Here is a 24,687-nt window from a genome sequence, read left to right on the forward strand (position 1 = left end):
TTTAAACAGATGTCAGTACATCTGAAAAAGAATCCCACAGGAGTTTCCTTCATGGCTAAGAGGTTAACAAACATGACTAGATCCATGAGAATGTGGGTTCGATCTCTGGTATTGCTCAGTGTGTTAAGGATCCAGTGTTGCCATGAGCTGTGGTGTAGGCCGGCAGCTGCAGCTCTGATTCAGCCCCTAACCTGGGAACTTCCATATGCTGCAGGTGCGGCCTTAAAAAAAAAAAAAAAAAAAAAAAAAACAAGATGAAGAAGAATCCCTGAGACAATGAAAGGTATTGAAATAATTTCAAGTGAAAAAATGGTTGAATAGTCTATCTACTATTTCGATTTAAGAAAAAAATCCATCACTCCACACATATTTGAAGAGGGATTCAAGTCCTAGGGGATTTTTAAAAGAAGAACTGGAAACATCTGATGGGAAGGTTGATACTACTTCTATTTAGAAGAGGACTTCTTGATATTTAAGGCTTTCTAAAAATGGAATTATCTCTTTTATGTTGTCATTGATCTCCTGTCACTACAGTTAAGAAGAGTAGGCCTACTGTCTGCCTGATGTGGATCTGAATATAAGGTAGGGGACTGGACTTCCTTCCACCCCAAATGTTCTGTGACTCCACATCATGATTAGCAGGCTGACTCTCCTAATGCTATATATTGGATGACAAAAATTCAGAGTTTTCCTGTCTTTCCAGCTACTTAGTGGTAAATGTGTGCTACAAATTCATTCTGCTAATTCCATTCCATTTACAGAAAGTCATCACTTTACACCGATGTGTCCTTCCTTGGGTACAAGGCCAAGCCCTTCACATTTTTTCTTGATTCTGTTCTCTCCCACAGTCTCTCAGATTAGCTCTTAAGCCTCTTTCTCTTTAAATGTTTGCCTCCCACAAAAAGGAGCCAAATCTAAACCTGCAAATATGTTCCAAGCCCTCCTGTGTTTCTTGCTAGCTAACACTTCATTTTTCATCTTTTCTCTCAGTTGATAACATGTTCTTACTTCTCCGAGTACTCAACTCCCACTCACTCCTCAATCTACCAACATCCCCAACCTGGAACTGAAACAATTCCAGAAAAAGCTTTCCTATCGCCAACCCCAATAATCTTTCAGAACTTTGCGTACTCTCCTTCTCTAACTCTTTTTTTTTAATCCTTCCAAAGTTTATTAATTCTTTTCACAATCTTTTGCAATTATGTTTTCAGGTAAATTAAACAGAACAAGCGAAAAATATATACATAATAGTATGAATTTGGAAATCTCTAAAATATTCAACTTTTTTTTTCCTTTTTCAAAATGCATCATTTTGTTTTCCTAAGACAGCTCCAAATCTTATAATGTGACAGTCATATGATTTCTTTAGTTAACATCAAAATTTCATGAGCATTCTGGAAGCTTATAGCCAAAGCTGTCCTGAGATTTCAAACAGTAAATGTTTCTTTGATGTTTATGTTATTGAACACAAACTTGTGGATAATTTGTCTTCAGCCTTGTCCATTTTCTGTTCCTAAAACTTTTACCTACACTTTGTTTTTGTTTTGTTTTGTTTTGTTTTCAATGAACACGCTGATTCCATTTAGCACAATTTTTTCTCCCATTAGATTTGGGTGAAAGAACCGAACAGTTAGGGGTGAATTAATATCATTGGGGGTTCTATCCTACAATGCAACAATAAAAAAACTAAAAATGAAGTTCTCTTATCTTTCCAGGCTTGTCTCTCACTGCCCACCACAATTACAAAGGTAAATAGGCCATGAGAACTGAGCAGGCAACACCTTAGCAATAGTATGGATATAGGACATTTTAAGGATATGGAAGAGAAATGATGAGTGGTTCATTTTGACTCATTTGGCCTGAGTATAATGTTGGTGGTGGGGCATAAGGGAATTTTACAAGAGCTTAAATTCCAGGCTAAGGAATTGATTGTTACTTATATCTTCAACAAGAAACTGTTTCATTTTTCTTAGTAGAAAATTGTCACAATCTTTAATTATAACACATTGAATGAATGACTGGAGGTAGGAAAATCCATTTGGGAGGAGCTATTTATTTTCTGCATCCTTCTCTGCTTCCTATACTCCGGCCTGTTTGGTTTGACTTGAGGAGAAGGTATTCAAAATGAGCACTTGCACAAAGTTATTATAGTACCATTGACCATATTCTCTATGCTATATTTTATATCTTTTTTAGTACTCTGTGATCCATTGGCAACTCAATGATAGATATTTTCTATAACATATAATACATTACTGGGAAAAAAAACTGAGTACTTGCTTAATATCAGAAAAGGAGCTTATAATATTGCCACTATCATCATGAACTTCCCAAAGTACAGACGTGGAATACTGATGGTACTAGAGATGGTGTGGGGTGGGCTAGAGAAAGAACATTAAATATCCTTGTAACACATGACAAGAATTTAAATTATCTTTCAACCCATCCAATGATACCAACAGGGAAGACATCATTTTGGTACTCTGTAGCTTTAGCTCTCTAACACTTTGCTAATCACTTTTCACAAAGAAGTTATGCCTTAGGCACAGAGCCGTCTAGACATGAGGCTCTACAGTGGGAATTTAGTAATACTATTTTGTTTTCATTTATTCATTTTTATTATTACTATCTATTATGGCAAGTGGGATTGCTTTCCATTTATATTGGCATCATACATCTTCCTTTTAAAATGCATTCATCTAAATAAAATTCATCTAAATAAAATTTAAGAAAGAGGGGAGTTAATTTACCAAAAAAAAAAAAAAAGTTAAATAAAAGTACAAGAGCTATGCAGTTATGGTGAAAACCAATGAATAGAATATGGAAAACCATAATTTGTTAGAAAATGTGGAATTTGGACTCAGACAAAATTGGCTTAACTATCCAAGGCATGCTGAATAATGTAAGGCAATTTTCTTAAAGTGTTTTGGCCGTAGCATCTTCATTTGGAAAAATGAAGAAAATAATACCTACTTAATAGGGCTGCTGAGAGAAAATAAAAAAGGAAGTATATTTTTTAAGTGCTGAGCACAACACAGTGCTTAAGATATGTGGTACATATCAGTGTCCTCTTCTTTTTCCCTGATGACCACAAGGATTGACCATTGCTTCTCCATCCCAAGGCTCCCCCTTTCACCGTGTAACCTGTGGGTAGGCTCTTGTGCCTAAAAGCCTCTGATTGAGTTCTCTCCTTGCCGGTTTCTCTACTGACAGGTTGGCACAGGGCCGGGCATCCTGCTTGTAAGGGGGGAAACTCTGGGCTGCAAGTAGCAGGAGCTCTCAGACAAGCGCTCTCCATAGCATCCTCCTTCCCCCTCATTGTCAAGGAGTAGGGTTCTTTGTTCCTTCTCCTCTCCTCTTCTATGTGCAAAGTGGCTAACAATCTGCCCTTTAATTGATTCCAATTATAGGTGAACTCAGGGGAGTTCAGGAGCCCAAACTGGAGCAAAGCAGTGAGAACCAACTTATTTATGGCTTCTCGAAGATTATTCATCAGCTATAGAGTCAAACCTTACTGCACCTCTTACAAGCTTGGGAAAAACATGTAGTTTCACTTTCAAAGCCACAATTTTCTTATCTGCAAAATAGAATTACTAAGGCCCTCTTTTTTGGGTCACTGTGGCCCTCTTTTTATGCTAGAAAGTAAAGGCTTCTAGCATAGTTCCTGGAATCTGATATGATGGCCACCCCACAGTATTAATTCTCGCCAAGTATTAGCACATTCATGGACAGAACCACCATTTAATAGCTGAAAAGAATTTGGAGATTATTAACTTTTTTCTCTCATTGGAAACAGGAATCTTCTTCAGCTTTAAAACTTTCCACTCTCCAGATGGAGGATCCCTTCTTTGAAAGGTAGTTTCATTGTTTGATAGATTATAGTTGTTACAAATTTGATTCAACCACTGAGTTTAAATTTGCTTTCATTTGTCTATTTTCCTTTCTAGAGCAAGACAGGGTAAATCTAAGATTTAATGGCTTATGGATCATTATGAATCTGTCTCGAGGGGGCTTCTGATCTGTTATTCTTACAGCCTCTCTGGTTTCTATGAAGGACTTTGCCATTCCTTTTGGTTTTTCGGCACTGGATGGTTTTCCCCTAAACTTCAGGTAGTCCCACAAGTCTCATTATGGTCATTCTGTTGCAAAAAGAACCCTATGACATTCAGACAAAAATCTTGCATAATTCTGGGATTTCTAGACAGCAAACGAGAGTGTTTAATAAGTCCGAGGTTTGTCTAAATGGGAAGACAACACAAATTGTCTTCAAAACCTAGATTCATGGAAAGATTGAGGGAGGAGGCCAGCCACATGGTGGGTAGGGGATCAGCCACCACACAGAAGAGTAAATGCAATGTAGCATGCCTGGCTGGGCATGAATAGGACAAGATCATCCAGGGCAGGAGCTGGGAGAGCCCTTGAACTTGCTAGCTCTTCCCTTCTGATATTACTGGTGAGGAAGCTCCCATGGAGGAATGAAATGTGCAGTTACACAACAGGCAAGTTAGGGCCCAGTTCTCTGATGCCTAATCCAGGGCTCTTCTCCCTACACTAAGTTGTCTCCTGTCCACCACTACTGCCTTCCCTCCTGATACCGTCCCCAGCCCCTAAGCCTCATTAGACCACCGTCAGTAGAGCCATTTTCAGTTCCGCATAAGATTAGACCTTCAACGTGGCTCCTGAAGCCTTTAATCCTTAGGATCAAAGGATATAAGAATCTAGAGTCTGGGAAGTAGAATGTAGATAGTCTGGTACAAATGTTCATTTTAAGAAGGAAAATCAAAAAAAAAAAAAAAGGAAAGAGACAAGATTTGAATTACTTCCCCAAGGTTACACCTCTTATTACTGACAGAGCTGGGATGTGAGTAATAATAGTAACTGAAGTTATTGAATGTTATTATGTGTTAGATATGGAGTGTTATGATTTTTCCAAGCATTGTTTCATTTATTGCTCTCAACAAATCCTAGGTATGCACAATGCTGCTTGCATTTTTCAGATGAGGAAACCAAAGCACGTGGCACTAACCTGTCTCCTGAGAGACTATGTACTTGGTTATGTACAAGAATTGGGGATACAGAGGTGACTAAACCCCACCATCAGCCACATGGAGTATATACTCTGGTCAAAAGACACATACATAAGGAAGTGAGCCTTAGGCACTGTGGTGAGTACAACAGTAAGAAATAGGGACAAAGGCAGATCAGAAAACAAAGTAACAAATTCATCTCTGGCCTACTTTACATACAAATTTGAGTCACATTACTCTTTTTTATATGTAATATTATATAATAAAGGCATTTTCTACATTTAAGGACTGTTTTTTTAAGACCCTCATATTGGTCTATAAAATAGGTGAACTATCATTTCTTCAAATCAAACTGTTTAGTAATATTCGCTATTGTAAATAACTCTTCAAAACAATCTTTGAATACTAAACATTTTCCCCTTTTTACTTTGACCTTAAAATATAATTAGTGTTTCAACGTGTTCCAATTTCTTTTCCAAAAGCTATACCTCCTTCATTTTACATACCATCAAGCCAAAGTCCAAAAGCATTAAGCTGTTTGACCATGTCAAAATAATTAATAATTAGTTAAGAGGAGCCTGGAACACAGGTTCCTACAGTTTCCCAAGGTAATGCCTAAAGTTCACAGGAGAAAAATACTTCTCTGGGTTAGAGTTTCTCAATCTTAGTACTATTGAAATGTTGACCAGATAGCCTTTCTTGTGAGAGACTATCTGGTGATTGTAGCATATTTAGCATCGTCTTTTGCCTCTACCAAATATACATACATACCAGTTATGACAACCAAAAACATCAGCAGACATAGCCAAACATCCCCTGGGTTGGAGGATGGTGGTGGTAAAATTGCCCTTGGTTGAGAGCAAGGGCTCCTGCCACTTTGATCTGAAATGAGATCTGCATTGACATCAATGACAGTAAAAAGACATCCTTTTCAATATTAATAAACTTTGATTCGCCACCATAGGTGGACAAATGAATCTAGTAATCTAGTATAACTTAAATATTAAACATCAGCAAATTCAGGATAAGATACCTATAAGAGTTTTGAAGTAGGTTATTCCCCCAAAAAAAACAAGAAGAAATTTATTATTTTGAAAGGCTTTCAGGATTCCTGCTGATGCCCAAGAGAATGTATGATCCACAGACAAGAAAATGAAAGAAAAGAACATAGACATAGTCATCAACTCTGTGGCTACCGTGGTCTTCCAAGCCACTAATCTCTTAGGATTTCTTCGAAAAGACAAACCACACGGAGAGCTTGTTACTTGGAACTAGTGTTTATGAGTCTTTGGATAGTGATATGGGGCCTTGGGAAGACTCTGGCAGTCAATAGGATGACTGTAAAACTCAAGGGATCGCTTTCAGCTAATGTATAGGTGTCTGGTTTCTTAGAATACAGAATTAAGGTAGTCAAAATCTTACAATGAGTCTACCCACATGGTCACTGACTGCATCCCTTACCATTCTGATTTCAGGGGACCATAGTTAAAGAGGACAGTGGACCTCTCAAAACCCATTTAGCATAAAGTAAGCAGAATTTGGCACAATTTAAGATTTGCTTGAATTGCTCTCATACATTTATAGAAAGAAAAGAGTCATAACTAGGTAGAAAAGTGGCCTGGAACTTTGCTTTGGGATAAACTGCCATCCAACACATAGACTCAAGGGTTTTCACAAGAGAAGACTGGGTCACTGTTCATCCTCATCTATCTCTATAACCTGTGCTTTCAGTTTGATGAGTAAATGCCTGGCCAACAGCACATAGACTCCTAAGAAAGAGGCTCTGGTGATTACTAGCTAATAACTCATAGGCAGCTTTCTTCATTTCTCTGAGCCCAGTTAATTTAACTGAACATACTTCCCCAGATCACTTTAGGATTCAATAAGATATTATAAAACTCACCTAGCATAGCATCTACTACATGCTAAACACTCAATAAATGTTAGTTCTCTTTCCCTTTATCGTTCTTAGATAGTCAGACTGTGGGCTAGTGAGCATTCTTAGGACCTTAGCTTGAGGATCCTTTGGCATTTTGCTAAATGAAGTTTCAATTAAGATCTGGGACAGAGTTGGACAGTGACCTCCAGGAGGAAAAGAATCATGCCAGTCGTTTTCTGTTATATGAGAGATACCTCAGTGTTTGGCATATATTAGGTGCTCAATATATCTTTGCTGAAAGAATTAATATACCAGTAAATAAGTTGATTAGACAATAAAGTTATGATATTGGGAAGGAACAAATAGCATTTCTTTAGTGTCTACTCTGTGCTAATTATCTTGATATACACTCTCTAGCCATTAATTTATTTACCTTTCTCAAATTTTAGCCCCATTATTTGGAAGATGGAACTGTGACTTAAGTAACTTGGCTAAGGTCACTTGGTTACTAGAGTATTTGGCTGAACTTCAAAGTCCTAACCCCTACACCTCAGAATGTGAATGTCTTTGGAAATAGTCATTGCAGATGTAATTACTTAAGATAAGGTCACACTGAGTAAGGTGACTGCAATAATGCAGTGTGACTGGTGTCCTTGTAAGAAGAGGGGAGATTGGCACAGGAGAAAGGGGCCATGTGATGGTAGAGGCAGAAATGGCAATGCATTATCTGCAGTGCAAGGATAGCTGAGGATGGCTGGCAAACAGCTGAAGCTTGTAAGCCTTCAGGACACCAGATTGCTCAAAACTCACTTCTGAAGATGTTGTACCCCTGATTTGCATCTCAAATCAGCATGTTTCAAAATGGGCCTTTATTTACCTGGATACAATAATAGTACAGACAGACCTGGCACTCTAATGCCAAGTTACGCATGAGGCAATCTCTGATGTCCCTTCACTGGCATTATGAATTATTATCATATGGCTGAGAAGACAAGCTCTCAGGGTAAGAAGTCCATATTTGAGGTACGAAACTCAAGTTAGGAGTACTTCTCTCACTAAGTACCAGTTATTTAGCCTACAACTCTCAAATCAAATTCATCTGTGAATCTGGGTGAGATGATGGGCTCTGTTCTATCTACTAAATGCTTTTGTGCATAGAATAACATCTTGAGAAGCTACCTTATGCAAAAGATGTTCAATGCTGTAAAATATAGTTGTTAAAACTAAATGTCACTTACTTTTTCAGAGATGAATTAATGAACAGCCTGGTCAAATTCAAAGCTTTTTGGTATATAAAACTTCATAAATGGAGCTCTCCCATGAATAGGCAAAGTATAACACAAATCTGTTTAGATGGGTTTTTTTTGGGGGGGCATATTATTCTGAGTATTTTATTTGTTCCTCAAATGAATCACCTCTGTGGAGGTGAACAAAGACCACCCAAATGAGAATAAACAATATTTACTGACAGCAAGAGAGGCATCCACTACCACCTCCTGTGTTTGGCAGAGACCCAAATCAAAGGCAAGGGGAGGAGTTGAAAAGCTCCATGGTAGCAAAATGGGAAGGCCCAGCCTGATGGAAGGTTATCTGGGTGGGGAAGCTGGAGGAAGGCTGTGTAGAAAGGGGCATCCTATGTAATTAGTGAGGGGGGCATGCTTGTCTTTCCCCTTTTGGTCCTAAGTGGAGGGGTGTGGGCAAAAATGGCAAGCTGTCAGTTTGGGGCTGATTGCTGAAAATGTGTGGTCTGGTTTTCTGACATGAAACCCCCCCTTTGTTGTCTTCAGTCAACTCAACACATGAGGCAATATCCCAGGGCAGAGAATTGGTTTGGGGCAGAGAATAGGTTTCTGGCAGAGAATCCTGGGTTCCCAGTTAGATGTCTGCCAAGGCCCAAGGCTGCACCAATCCAAATGTACCTTCCATTGAACATCCTCAGGCAGCTGGACCTCCTTTGAATTCATGCCAAAGGACTATGACTGCCTGTTCCTAGAGTCTGTTCTAACCATGTAAGCGAGACTAAGACCTTCCTCAAGTGAGTTGATAAAAGCCCATGCCCTTTGAAGGCTGGAAGCTTGGACAGTTTGGCAATAAGAAAGACCCTGTCATAGAACTATAGCATCTTATCCAGGAATTGCTTATTCTTGGCTTCAAAGTTGCCCCTTACACACTGAAGCTCTTTGCGGGCATGGTGAAGTTTGAGCAGTACCAGCCTGTCCTCTCCTTTTCCTTGTACTTCTCTATCTTGGCCTGCAGTCTCTCATAGTCCTGACTTGGGGGCCTGATCTACCATCATCTTACCACAAAGTTGAGGCATGGAAAAACACTGCCAACCTTTTTTAAGGGTTCAGTTACAGTCTTTTGCATCTGGTTCCCCTTTTCCTGGCTGAAGGTATCCATCCATTTCATGGCCATGTCTAGGGATATCACCATGTTCAGAGGGTTAATCTAAGGACCTCTTCACGGCAGACTTGGACTAGACCAGGTCAGCGCTGGTGCTCTTCTTCACATCCTTTGGCAGGCTCTTGGTCTGCTCTTTCAGCTGCTTAAGTTTTTTATCGTTCCTTTCAAAGTCTCCCTCCCTGCTGTCCAATCTTGGAAAGAATTCAGCTTATGACCCTGAATGTGACCCTGCTGCTGGGGTCCTCAGCTGTAATGTGGTCCTCTTTGCTTTCTCAATGAGACTTATTTTACTTAGAGTGGAAAGTTATGCTAGGGACAAAGTCAATACAGACATATATATATATGTATGGAACATCACAGATATAAAGAATGTTTGTAGGGGGTTGTATTGGTGCAGAAGTAAGAAGCTAGGAGCAAGGAAGAATTCTCCCCTACAGGTTTCAGAGGGAGCATGGTCTTGCTAGTGATTTGATCATCTGGTTTTTAGAACTGTGATACAATAAACTTCAGTCACTTTAAGCCACCCAGTTTATGGTATTCTGTCATGGCACCCCTCAGAAGTTAATGCAGACCCTCTGCATGAACTATTTCTGAGCACACTGGAGTTTACCTTGGAAGACTGTTCCTCTCTGTTGCTGAAGGTACTCAAACACAAATAGGAAGATTTCTCAGTGGTCATGTTGATGAGGAATTTAAACTATTATTATTTTTGGCTGCTCCTGTAGCATGTGAAGTTCCTGGTCCAGGGATTGAACCTGTACCACAGCAGAGACCCAAGCTGCTGCGGTGACAACACCAGATCCTTAACCCGCTGCATCACAAGGGAACGCCTAAATTATTTTTTTAGGGTCCCACCTAACCTGGATTCCATGATCTTAAGATAGGAAAAGTTGAAGAGGAATGATTCTGAGGTTACATTACAATATTTGGAGGTGACTCTGGGGAGTATTACTAGCATAGTTGGATTTTTCTAAATCTCTCCAGTCTCATAAGCTACAGCCATCAGTTAGATGTTTTTTAAGTGTTGTTCTGGTCTCTTTCAATGATTTATCCACTTTCAAATAGTGTTTGCCCTCCATGTGGATCGTGGCTTTAATTGCTTTGTCTATACCTTGCCATTTTTCAGATCTAGGAGTGAAAATGTGTGTTCCAGATATAAAATACTGTCTTGAGCTAAGAAAGCATGAGTGATTAAGACTCATCCAAGCCTTTTAACAGAGCCACAAACTTCTCTCCTCTCAGGACTTAAGTGTTAGATGTCTATGACTATGAAAAGTACAAAATTTACAAATAAAGCAAACTTTACCAATTTCAAATATTCCCTCTTGGGTAAGTTCCTTGTGGAAATGGAGTTCCTTTTATTGTTAAAGGCATCTCAGTTTCTTCCCTGTGATTATCCACCAGTATTGGATATTGATTTATCATTTTCATAAAATTGCAAATGGGAGCCTGTTGCCTGAGACCAGTCATAAATTATAAAAATGTGTTCATCTCCTCTGTAGGGACTGATCTTCTTATGGGGAGAATTTCCCAGAGCTAAATTTAACTGCTTTGCATATGTTTGTGAGAAAGTTTGATGTCCCTGGTCCTCTGATGGGGAAAGAAAAGAAGAAAGAGACAAGCATTTGCTAAAACCTACTAGGGGCCAAATTCTTTGCATGATGCTTAATTTAATGCTCTTAAAACAATGGAGCACAACCACCCTTTGCTTTGATAGAAGATAAAATAGACACACAAAATGATGAAAAGACTTTCCTCAGGCTAGTGAAAGAGTAGAGCCAGTTTCAAACCTAACTTTGTCTGCCTCTGAAGTTCAATCTCTTTCTACTTACTGCATTGCCACTCTGAAGTAGAATAGTAATTTCTCAGATGGGGTGGATGGGGTGGTTTTTATTAACATCTACCTAAACCTTGTGCTCTTCAAGTTCTGATAGATTTGCTCCAAGGAGCCATTAAGAAAGGCCACTGATCCAAGGGCTATAAATTAACACCTTCTTCATACACAGCAATAAGCAGCTATTTAAAACCTGGGTAATATCATCCTTAAAATAAAGTATCAGGTGTCTGGGTATTTATGCTTTATCACTCTTGGTTTTCCATCCTTGACTACATTAATAGAATTTTTCTTAATTCCTTTTCTCTTTTTATGGCTTTGCAAGGGGCTAATTTGCAGGCAAAATTGCTAATTTTACAGTTGCTTTCTGCTTTGTCAGCATGAGACTGACTGAAGAGTTATTAATAGAAGAATAGGATTCCCTTTCCATCCTTTTGCTCCTGACTGTTGTAGGATGTGGGACAAAAACCATTATTTAATAACATTTGTTCTTCTTGAAAGGTCATCATTCCAGCCTTTCAGTTTTCACTAAAGTATAGCAGAATCAGCAGCCACGGCAGGCACTTTCTCTTCCTGAAAGGCTTCTGGAATTCCTCCAGGCTATATGGTTGGCATAAAACTGTTTTGAGATCCACCTTGGGAATGGGCTCCAGCTGGGAAATTCTCTCAGTATTTCTATGCACTTTCCAAATAGTAATTTCTAGCTACAATTATTTTTAAGTGCTCCAGTCACCTACCTTCCTGGAAAGGATGCTGAATTTGGGATATATCAGTTAAGAATTGTGCTTGGCGGTTAGTAGCAGGTAATAGAAATACAGTAGCATAAACAGGAAAAATTTATTCTTTACATAAAGTATATCTCAAAATGGGCACTCAGGATTGGTTTGGTGACCTCATACTGTCATCAGAGACACAGGCTTCCTTCAATTGTATTGTCATTACTATGTGGTTTCCATCCTTAGAGCTGACCCACGGCCTCAGACAGCCACTGAGCACATGACCATAAACACACAGTTCTAAGCCAGAATCAGGACATAGAGTAAAGGGCAAAAGGACAGATCAGTTCTCTATCCATCTCTTATGGGACTTTCCCAGAGTCCTCCCAATAAATTCTGTTTACCTCCTTAAACTATAAAAGACACTGGGAACCATAGTCTTTCAGCTAGGTACATTGCTGCTTCCATATTAGCTAGGATTATCTTATCTATGTCTGTTACACAGATCAAAGAGAATGACTAAATAATATTAAGTCAGTAAGCTCTTATTAAGCACCTAGTTCATGTCTGGAAATGAAGTAGAAAGATTTGATTAATTCCTTTAAGGAACAAAAGTTTACATGTCTTTCCCTCATGTCTTCTTAGCCTAGAATGCTTTTTCCTTCCTTGCTCACTTGGAAAACTTGTATTAATTATTCAAGGCTGGTCTCCAGTGTCACCCGCTGTCTGAGGTTTCTTTGGAAAATGCTTCCCAAATGCCAATTGCTCAGCCCTGTCTGCATAGCACTTTATCCTTAGTTCTATTATGCCACTCAATTCCTCAGAGGCAGTATGCTGAGTGAGGATAACATGAGAATTAGGCAAAGCTGACTTTTATCTGTCACTTACTAGCACTGAGCCAGATGCTTTTGCCTTTTGAGTTGCAATTTTCTGTCTCTAGAATGGGGAATGCTAAATTCCACACCAGGGACTTTTGTGAAGATTAAATGAGATACTATGTGCAAAGTATGGCTGCAGGCAATCCTTAAAATATGTTAGTTTATTTCATTATGCTGTACTATATGACAGTTAATGATTTACAGAAAAGAAGCGATAAAATTCCATCTTATTTAAGACACTGCAATTTTGTGGATTTTTTATAACATTCAAAAGAAATTTAACACTCTGATTAATAAAGTTTCTGAGATACATTATTCATATACCTTTTCATAAAAACCTACTTAAAGATATATTTTATCCAAAGGAGAAAGACATCAAAATTCAACAGCCAAAAGTAAAGAAGTTCAATATGAAAAGACTGGCAATGAATACCAACCCATGCAGCCTAAAATTAAAAATAAATAATGAAAATTATAATTGTAAAATTGTCATTAAATATTAAAAAATAAATAAATACAAAGATAATAAACTATAACAGAAAGGCATAAAATTGCTGGGTCATACAAATAAAAACAAAAATAGTATAAAAGACCAGAAATTGATAAAAAGTGAAATTGATGAAACTGAAAATTATTGTCCTTATTTTTTATAGCAGAGTTGCCAAAGTAGCTATATTATTAAATATAAATGTGAGCAAGTTATTTAAAATTATAAACATAACTAAGAATAGAGTTAAAAGCAAACTGGACCCCTTTCAAATCTCTAGATGAGAACAAAGACAAAATTCCCAAACTATAACTAAAGATTTTTTTAAAAGAAGGAAAAATGAAGGTCATATTTTTTTAAAATAACAGAAAATGTAAAAGTCATACATAAGACCATAATAGTGTTGTTAAAACAATAATTAGTAATTACAATAAAATTGATAATTAAAATCAATGTAAATGGTTAGCTTAAATCAAAATAAGAACTGACATGTCTAAAACAAAACATCTTCAAAAAACTGATGAAAAGGAAGGGCAGGAGAAAAGCTAGACTACCAAAAAAATTAAGAATACATTGTTTTTGTTGTTATCATAACAGAGAGACTTGAAATCAAGGTAGAATTGATTTCATGTTCTAAACAAGGGAGTTTACTAAAAATATAACATGAGACTATAACTGTAATGATTTTTAAAGCATTGAAATGAATAGAACCCAAGTGTATGAAGCAAAATTCATGAAAATGTAAGCTAAAACCGCATTTAGATAAAAATTTGTAGGCATAGAGCATTCAATAACATAAGTAATTTGAAATAATAGGTAGATACAAGCAAAGCTAGAGAAAGAGAAAGAGAAAGAGAGAAAGGGAAGAGAGAGGGGATCAAACCTGGTCATTTATAAATATAAAATATACTTTCTTTACAAAGACCCATAGAATAGTTTTAATAATGACCACATACCATTAGAAAATCTTTAAATTCTCCATGAATTTCAGAAAATAAAACTATCACGCGCTACATATTCTGGCAGAAGTGCAACAATACTAAAAATTAATAACAGAGATATATAAAATTCATTTATAAATGCATATGTGGTCTCGATTTGTATGCCAAAAAGGAAGATATCTAGAAAATACTTAAAGGAGTTCCTGTCATGGCACAGCAGAAAGGAATCCGACTAGGAACTATGAGGTTGTGGGTTCCATCCCTGGCCTCGCTCAGTGGGTTAAGGATTTGGCGTTGCTGTGGCTTTGGCATAGGTTGGCAGCAACAGCTCTGATTAGACTCCTAGCCTGGGAACCTCCATATGTCACAGGTGTGGCCCTAAAAAGACCAAAGACAGAAAGAAAGACAGAAAGAAAGACAGAAAGAAAGACAAGAAAGAAAGAAAGATAGAAAGAAAGAAAGAAAGAAAGAAAGAAAGAAAGAAAGAAAGAAAGAAAGAAAGAAAATACTTAGAGATACCTGTAAAAATTATGAAATGAAAACACTAATATCAAAATCTACTCACTTTGCCCAAGATGTAGTAAGAGGAAAATTCACAAAATTTAAGTAATTGAAGTGTATTAATGATATACCTAAGTAAGACTTCCAAAATAAATAGCTTAATTGCTGAATAAATGCAAGAGGAGTTTCCCTGAAAAAATAAATAAATCAGTCATTAGTTTATCTAAGAAAAATAGGTAAGAGAAAATAAAACATATTAAATTAGGAATGAATTAAGACACATGTTTTAAAGCTACAGAGGAATTACTTACAACTAATGTTTGTGTAATCTACTGTAATAAGTTTTGAAATTCTGGGTGAAAATGATTATCTTCAAGGGAAATACATATGTTTAAAAGTAGATTCAAGAAACAAAATCTGTGATTTTGTTCTGTAAACATGGTGTACTGAAAATCCTGTCAACACACCTAGAAACATGAATAAAATAAGAAAAGGGTATTTGTAAATGTAGACCTGAGATTACAAGACCACGAGAAAAATTCTTAATGATGAGATAGAAAGTAGGGGCATGAATTTAGATAGATAAGCAAACACTTTAAAGTAACTGCCCTTTGTATATTTATAGATGCAAATATTTGTTACAATCTACTATCTGTCCAGAATGAGATTATGAGACCTATGACCAGTGCAAAGTGGCAAGTAGAAATAAAGACACTATGAATGGCTTAGATTCCTAAATCACTATATTACTAATAAAAATGAGACTAAAAAGTGGGGAAAAGGAAATTGCACCACATGGAAATTTAATTCTTTTAGACTTGGGGTAAAAATATCTCCCATGTGAATTGTTGCTTGAATCAATGGTATCGTCAGTCCTAAAGCCACAACCTAAGAATTTAATTTAAAACTGTTCTGGGTTAAGAACACTTTCTAGCATTTAAAATAAGCAACACAATTCCTCTCTTGAAAAATAGGCCCTTAATCCAAGTCCCTTGGTAGTTCCAAATATAAAGTTCTAGCCAACAAAATTTCACAATAAAAAATGGACAAATTGCGCTTAGCATAAATCACACAAATCACAAAGAAAAATCACCATAAGTGAGGTCAACAGAAAATACCCACAGCAAAAATCAACTCCTGAAGACATTCATATGTATTTTCTATATGTTTAAAGAAATGAAAGAGGAATTTCAAGTAAAGATCAAACAATTGTTTTAAATGAAAGAGAAGACCCAAAAAGAGTCAAAAAGAAATTCTAAATATTGAATATGTAACAACAAATTAAAAATTTAAACAATATATTAGCTATCAGATAAGATAGCTAAAGATTGACTGAATGGGAGAAACACCTAATGAAATTAACAATTAAATACAAACTAAGATATAGATAACAAAAAAACATTTATGAAACCTGGAGTTCCCATTGTGGCTCAGTGATAATAAACCTGACTAGTATCCATGAGGATGTGGTTTGATCCCTGGCCTCACTCAGATGGTTAAGGATCCAGCATTGCTGTGAGCTGTGATATACAGTGCAGAGGCAGCTTGGATCCCGCATTGCTATGGCTGAGGCATAGGTCAGCAGCTGAAGCTCCAATTCAACCCCTAGCCCAGGAAGTTCCATATGCCATGGTGTGGCCCTAAAAAGCACACACACACACACACAAAGAGTTTATGAAAACTGGAGAATAAAATAGGGAAGTCTAATATATTTCTAATTATAGTCTTCCCAAAATATGATTTAAAATTGGAAAAGATAACTTTCAAAAGTATACCCCCCAAAATTAAATACCTAGGAATAAACCTGACCAAGGAGGTGAAAGGAAAGATTTATATGTTGGAAACTGTAAAACATGAATCAAGGAAATGAAAGAGGAGTCAAAGAAATGGAATGATATTCCATGCTCCTGGATTGGAAGAATTAATATTGTTAAAATGGCCATACTACCCAAAGCAATCTACAGATTTAATGCAATCCCTATCAAATTACCTATGACATTTCTTCACAAAACTAGAAAAAAAAATCCAAATATTTATATGGAAACATAAAAGACCCAGAATTGCCAAAGCAATCCTGAGGTGGAGGAGTGGGGACAAGCAGGAGGCATAACTCTTCCAGACTTCAGACAATATTACTAAGCTACAGTAATCAAGATAGTGTAGTACCAGTACAAAAAACAGACATACAGACTTATGGAACAGAATGAAGAACCCAGAAATAAACCCAGATACCTATGGTCAATTAATCTTCGACAAAGGAGCCAAGAATATAAAATGGGAAAAAGACTGTCTCTTCATGAAGTGGTGCTGGGAAAACTGGACAGCAGCCTGTATATCAATGAAACTAGAACACACCCTCACACCAAGCACAAAAATAAAATGGTCTAAAGATTTAAACATAAGACATGACACCTAGTAGAGAACATAGGCAAAACATCCTCTGACATCAACCATACATTGTTTTGTTTTGTTTTTCCCTTTGTGTGTGTGTGTGTGTGTGTGTGCTTTTTAGGTCCACACCCACAGCTTACGGAGGTTCCCAGGGTAGGGGTCAAATCAGAGCTGTAGCCACCAGCCACAAACACAGTCACAACAATGTCAGATCTGAGCCGTGTCTGTGAACTATACCACAGCTCACGGCAATGCCAGATCCTTAACCCACTGAGCAAGGCCATGGATTGAACCCGCAACCTAATGTCTCCTAATCGGATTTGTTTCCACTGAGCCACAATGGGAACTCCTCGAATGCTTTCTTAGGTCAGTTTCCCAAGGCAATAGAAATAAAAACAAAAATAAACCAATGTGACCTCATCAAACTTACAAGCTTTTGCATAGCAAAAGAAACCACAAAAAACAAAACTACACATATATAATGAGAGAAAATAGTTGCAAATGATGGAACCAAGAAGGTCTTAATCTCCAAAATATACGAACAACTCATACAACTCAATGGCAAAAAACAAACAACCCCACTGAAAAAATGGCCAGAATACCTAAATAGACATTTCTCCAAAGACATATGGGTGGCCAACAGGCACATGAAAAAACACTCAGCATCACTATTAGAGAAATGCAGATCAAAACTACAATGAGGTACCACCTCACACCAGTCAGAATGGTTATCATTAATAAGTCTACAAATAACAAATGCTGGAGAGGGAGTGGAGAAAAAGGAACCTCCTACACTGTTGGTGGGAATGTAAATTGATGCAACTTCCATGAAAAACAGTATGGAAGTACCTGAGAAAACTAAATATAGAACTACCATATGACCCAGCAGTCCCACTCTTGCACATATACCCAGACAAAACTTTCATTCACAAAGATACACGCACCCCTGTGTTCACTGCAGCACTATTCACAAGAGCCAAGACATGGAAACAACCTAAATGTCCATCGACAGATGAATGGATTAAGAAGATATGAACACAGAAAAGAACACAATTTTCAGCAATGTAGATGGAACTAGAGACTCTCACACTAAGTGAAGAAAGCCAGAAAGAGAAAGACAAATGCCATATTACATCAATTATATGTGGAATCTATTATATAGCACAAATGAACCTATCTACAGAACAGAAAAAAACCTCATAGACCTGGAGAACAGAACTTGTGGTTGCCAAGGGGGAGGTGGAGAGAGTGGGATGAACTGGGAGTTTGGGCCTAGTAGAAGCAAACTACTACATTTGGAGTGGATGGCAATGAGGTCCTGTATAGAACAGGGAACTATATCCAATCACTTGTGATGGAACATGATGGAGGATAATATGAGAAAAGAATATATACATATAATTGGGTCACTTCGCTGTATAGCAGAAATTAATAGAACATTGTAAGTCAATTATAATTTAAAAATATTAAAAAATAAAAAAAATAAAATTGGAAAAGAGAATATATTTGAAGAGATAATTACTAAGAATTTTTTACCATCTGAGAACAGTAGACAAATGAATACAAATATAAAAGAATACCAAAGATAAAGGCTAGTCTTAAAAGAAAATAAAGAGAAGAGCTAACTTATCTTTAAGGGAACAAAAATCAGACTTAAACTTAGCTTCTTAAAAATCACCACAAAAAGTAAAAAAAAAAAAAAAAGTGGGGGAATAAAATATATATTGAATGCTAACAGAAAATAAGTGGAAAATTATAGTTGTATGCCCAGTGAAACTATTTTTCAAGATCAAAGGTAAATAATTTTCAGGTAAATGAAACTGAGTAGATTTACCACCACAAAGCCCTCAATAAGGAGTTCTATAAAGATGTATTCCATAAAAAAAGACACTCTTTCCAGAAGAATTAGAGATAAAAGAAGGAATAGTGAGCAAATAACATAGTTAACATGTGGGGGAAAAGAAACAAATATCTTCTCAATAAGGCATAAATAACAATTTTCAATCTGTGGATTTAAAATAAGACCAGTTGAAACTAAACTACTATAAAAGACACCATGTAAGCCAAGAAGTAAACCATTAGAATTAGAAAAATTTAAATTATATTTTAATAATATGCTAATACCATTCAGGATCAGGGTAAAGACACTAATATAATTCAAACTTTCTTAAGCATAAATATTTAAACCTCAAGGTTGACCACAAAAGATAATAGAAACAGAGTATATCCCTTCAAAATTAGCAGGAGGAGAACGGTATGAAATTTAAAAAAAAGTCTGCTCACAAAACAAGAAGGCAAGTACATAGAATTAAAAATGAATAAGAAGCACAAAAAATGCTGAAATTGCAAATATATTAATAAATATAATAAATACAAATGAATTAAAGTAAGTAAAAGCAAAATTTGTCAGATTGAAATTCTTTAAAATACTGATACTTATTATTTATAAGTGATATAAGATTACTGAACATTTGAAATGAAAGGGAAGGAATGAGTTCTTAGGCAAATATTAGCCAAAATAAATTTAAACCAGTTATGTCAAAAGGAAATAAAATTGATATGAAAATCAAAAGCATGTTTTTAAAATAGAAAAGGTTACTAAAAAATAGTAAAAATTTAAATTCTCTTGTAACTTTAATGATTCTAAAGCAAGATGGATTTAAGATTAACCTCAAAATAATATAAAGCATAAAAGAAAATAAACCAGGTAGAAATGAATTAACCTATGACCTATTAGAAATGTTAACACAATTATCTGTGAAAACTGAAGCACAAAATCAGTAAAAGTCCAGAAAATTTGAACAACTAGCAAGCTTGAGCTAATTAATATCTATCCATCTGTCTATCTATGTCAGTCTTGCATCATGTCAGAAAATACCCATCCTATTTAAACACTTGCACACCCTTTATGAAAAACTGTCCTAGGACATAAAGCAATCTCACCCAATTTTAAAGAATTACTATTCTACAGACTGTATTCTCTGATCTCAATCTAACTAATGCCATGAAAATTTATCCTTAAAATATGATTAAATACAATATAAAATTGGAAATTTTAAATTTTACTTTTAATTACAAGCCCAGTTAAATATACTTCTACCATCCAGCATGCTTACAGCAGAACTGACTAGCAAAAAAACAAAACCCTGCTGATTAGTCTCATTTTAAATTCATGATCATTAAACTCAAGTAGAACTTGGTAAACTCAAGACAGCTTGTTAATCCTGCTATTTCATTCATCCTTCTACTCTCTTATGCAACTATTCACACCTTCTTCTTTCTCCCCAAACCACTCCACCTGCTCCCATACTTCCTCTCAGCTTAGATCTTGCTTCCTATTTCCCTCCGAAGAGGCAATCAGAAGATAATTTTAATAAGCTCAGGTCAGAAAATATATTCACCTATTTCTTCTTTACCTTTGTTTTGATGCATAAACTACTCATGGCCCCTATAGACCTCAACCTTTCCACTTTTATACCAGGTCCCATTTTCTGTCACCTGCACAAGAACACAGTTCCAGCACTTCTCCACTTTATGTCCTATGTCATCAATTTTCATCATCATAGGTAAATTTTCCTCCAGAGAACATATTTTCTTCCATATATCATAGAATTTTCCCTCTCTTTTTGTAGGAAGAGTCCTTATGATGGCTGTGAGAATGCCTCTGATGACCTCCAGCTACAGAGTGCAGTTGACAAAGAACCCAATTGCTATGCTCCGAAATCTACCTCTACATTTTTACCAAGGCCATGTTTCCCACAAGCTACTCTTAGTCAATGGCCACGTGCAGCAGGAAAACTAACATGGGTACACTGAGTTCACCATATAAGACTTCTCTGGTACCTTTGACTCAAGGACTCTTTGACAGCCTTGTGGAAATGTCCTTATGCCACACTGCAGTCTATGATGTGCCCAGCTAACCTTCAGTCCCCTTCTCCTTCATGCAAAATCAGACTTGCAAGCAGTCAAAGGACTATCCCAGTCTTTTTAAGTTCTCTCCCCATTTTCTTTAATACAGGTATGTTTCCTAATAAAATCTTCACACATTTAATTTCATTTTGGAATCTGTCTCTCAGAAGTCTCAAACAAATTCACTCCTCTAAAATGTTTACCTTCCTCGGTCTCTAATTCCTCTCCTCTCAACTTTGTCTTGAATCCATTCTAATCACATTTCTGAGCTAGAACTCCATTGAAACCATTCTAGTCAATAACACTCATAATTCCAAGATTGCTAACTTGAAATGTTAAATCTTATCTATATTTTAGTTGCTCTGCCAGCATCATTTGATATAGTTCATCCCTCACTCTTCCTTTATACTCACAGGCGGATAGGACACAATCAACTATAGTTTGTTTATTCAACTCCTACTCAGCTTCTCTATGTAGATGTTTTAAAGGTATTTCAGATTTGACTTGTCCAAAACTGGGGATTTGATGATCTTCCCTCCAAATATTCCTTCTCTCTTAATTTTCTCAAATCTGTAAATGACTAGTCCACCCTGAAAGAGGGGACATTACTACAGATCCTATGGATACTAAAAGGTTAAGGAAATAATACTATGGACAATTAAGTGTTCACAAATGTGATAACCAAAATGAAATGGAACAGTAACTTGAAAGATACAATTTGCCAAAACTCACACAAGACAATTGGAATAAGCCTATATTTATTTAGAAAATTGAGTTTGGCTAGAGTTGGGCCTGCTCTACATTGGTGAGTCACCATTTTAAATATTTGCTCACTATCTTCCCTGAAAAGAAGTTTTGGTTATTGCTATGGCCAATATTAATACTTTTTAATAATTAATAAATAATAGTAATCAATATTCCTTTTCTTGAGTGACTTCTATGAGCTAATATGCTGTGCTCGTTGCTTTTGATACACATTTTTTACAACCATCCCCATTTAATAGAAAATTTTAGCTCAGTAAAAAATTAGTTTGTCCATTGTCCAACAGTTAGCTAAGTGAATAAACTAATATAATTTGTCCATTATATCACAGCTCCATACAGTGAAAACATCTGTCTGACTCCAAATCCTATGCTCTCTCCATAGCCCCATGCTAGTGCATAAAAAGGTAAAGCTGTCACCCTAGACCATATGAATCAATGAGAACTTGCTGTCCATTCTCTAACGGGTTAATGCTTTTGCCTACCCCTGTTGTAGCTTCTTGGAAAAAGACATTAGGTCTTCAACTCTACAGCATCTATCATTCAACCTGAGCATTTGATCTGCTAGTCTGCTTTCTTGTGCATGCTAGAAAATAAAAGTAGGAAACCAGGAACAGTTTAGCCACACTTATTAAATATTTATGGTGCTGGCCAGGAATGATGTAGACCTTAAAATTATGAATTAGAAGCACACATTCTGAAAAAGAATTCAGTTCAATAAGAACAAAACCAGGGAGTCCTGGGAGAAGCTTCTGGGTGCCCACAGAAGATGCGAAACATAAGCAGCTGTTATATATTTCCTCTGGCTTTTGCCATCGATGGTGCAACTCTAAGGTGGTACAGTTTTTCTATGTATACGTTTTTCAAGAGAGAAGAGGGGAAATCATGACTTTATTTGTGGATTCAAAAGCAACAAGAGAGAGGAAATGGTTTGGGAGAGAGAGAAAATGTGTTCCACCCACTTGTTTGTCCATAGTCTGCCTCCCAAGCATGTGACTTAAGTGTAAAAAGTCAGGTAAACCGGAAAGTTAAACAGTATTACAGAAAGATCTGCCTTTGATATAATTTAATATATTTTTACTGAGGTAAAATACTCATAACATGAGATTTATAGTTTTATCCATTTTGAAGTATACAGTTAAATTGCATTAAGTACATTCAGAATATTGTGATACCATCACCACTATCCAGTTCCAAAACTTTTTCTCTACCCTAAATGGAAACTCCATATCTGTTAGTAGTCACTTCCCATTTCCCCTTCCCCCAGCACCTGGCCACATGAATCTCCTCTCTGTCTCTATAAACTTGCCTATTCTGAAGTTTTGGCATAAATAGAATCATGCAATCTGTAACTTTTCATAGTTGGCATCTTCTTTCACTTAGCATCATGTTTTCAACATTCACCCTCATGGTAGCATGAATAAGTACTTCATTCCTTTATATGGCTGAGTAATATTTCATTGTGTGGATAGTCCACATTTTGTTTGTTCATTCATCAGCTGATGAACTTTTGAATTGTTTCTACATTTTGGCTATTGTTGAATAGTGCTGCTTATATGTTATTTTAGATCCACTCAAATCTGTTTGTCAGGTATTGAAGAAAGTTGCAGTAATTCCCCTTTTTCCCCAAGTGTCCCCCACCCCACGTCCCTGTCCCAGGTGCAAGCTCCACTCCTACACTGCTGAATCAGATTCAATTTTATCTTCCCCAAGTCCCTCTTCTTCCACCCTATATAAAGCAGCTCCTCACTCTGCCATTCTCTATTGCAGGCTCTTTCTCATTTCCTTCTTTCCTCACATTCATTACAATTTGTAATAGATACTCAATTTGTTTAATGTCTGTCTCCTCTACTCCCTAAGGAAAGTCAGCTCCTTAGGGATAGGAGACCCTATCTACTTAATCACTAAGGAGTTTTTCTAAGCACTAATGACAATGCCCACCACAAAGAAAGGTTTAATAAATTACCTGGTAATGGAGATATTTAGCTAAATGGGCTTTTGAGATGTTATTGGACATCTTGCTGAGGTCTATTTAAATTCTGGGATTCAAATATTGTTGCTTAAACACCTTATTGACTGGATTGGTAAATGTTGACCAGGCACTTTGAAGAGAGCTATGTTGATGCTACTGTTTTGCTTAGGAGTAGCCAGATCCTGGAGAGCTTGTTAAGCCAAGCCTCCTCTTCTTAGAGTGTCCTTTCCCCAGATATTCATCTGGCTCACTCCCTGCGTCTTGGCTTCATGGTCCCTCTTTTTTGAGACACACGCTAACCACCATATTTAAAATTGTGGTCTGGGGTTCTTTTCTTACACTTCTTATCCTCCTTTTTTGGGTTGTTGTTCTCCTCAGTGCTTATCACCATCTGACAAACCATCTTGTCTCTCTTTTGCATCTCCCCACTAAAATGTAACTTTAGGAGGGTGGAAATTTGCATTGGTTTCTTTCACTGCTATAATTCAGTATCTTGCACAGTTACCATATGTACAAGTGCTTGATTAATATTTGGTGAATGAATAAATAAACAAGTGAATGCGACATTTTTTCCTAGGGACAAAGGTTGGCCCCACTTCCAGTCCATAAATTTTTGGCTCCTGGCTTTGAGTTACTGAGTCTTAGCAGCAAACCTAGAACTATTGAGTTCTATTATGGGTCAAACTATTGGGAGCGTGTGTGCCTCCCTAACCTGTACTTAAATGTTATTTTCCTGAGCACAATCCTACTCCCCTTCCAAAGATGTATATAGCTCCAATTCTTGCAAATAATAGTATCTAATATGAACTTTTTCTATCTCTTCTGAATGTACTGCCACAGTCCATGTTATTGAGGAATGTGAAATGACACTTATTGTATGCTGGGCATGGTATAAGAAATATATCAATTATAGTAATGAACCCAGGAGCCAGGTGGGTATTATTTTATCCCTTTTACAGATAAAGAAATAAACATCTGTAGTTAATC

The 24,687-nt window shown here is 36.7% G+C and overlaps 1 pseudogene; it reads right to left on the reverse strand.

Annotated features, from left to right (window-relative positions):
* Positions 1–8,866: 8,866 nt before the first annotated feature.
* Positions 8,867–11,146, reverse strand: LOC110261405 (bridging integrator 3 pseudogene; annotated as a pseudogene).
* Between the last annotated feature and the right edge of the window lie 13,541 nt (positions 11,147–24,687).

The sequence above is a fragment of the Sus scrofa genome, chromosome 6 (genome assembly GCF_054392235.1).
Source record: "Sus scrofa isolate SSC_HxYL_T2T_F1_AM1 chromosome 6, Sscrofa_HxYL_maternal_Yorkshire_Landrace_v2.0, whole genome shotgun sequence".
NCBI classification, from domain to species: Eukaryota; Metazoa; Chordata; class Mammalia; order Artiodactyla; family Suidae; genus Sus; species Sus scrofa.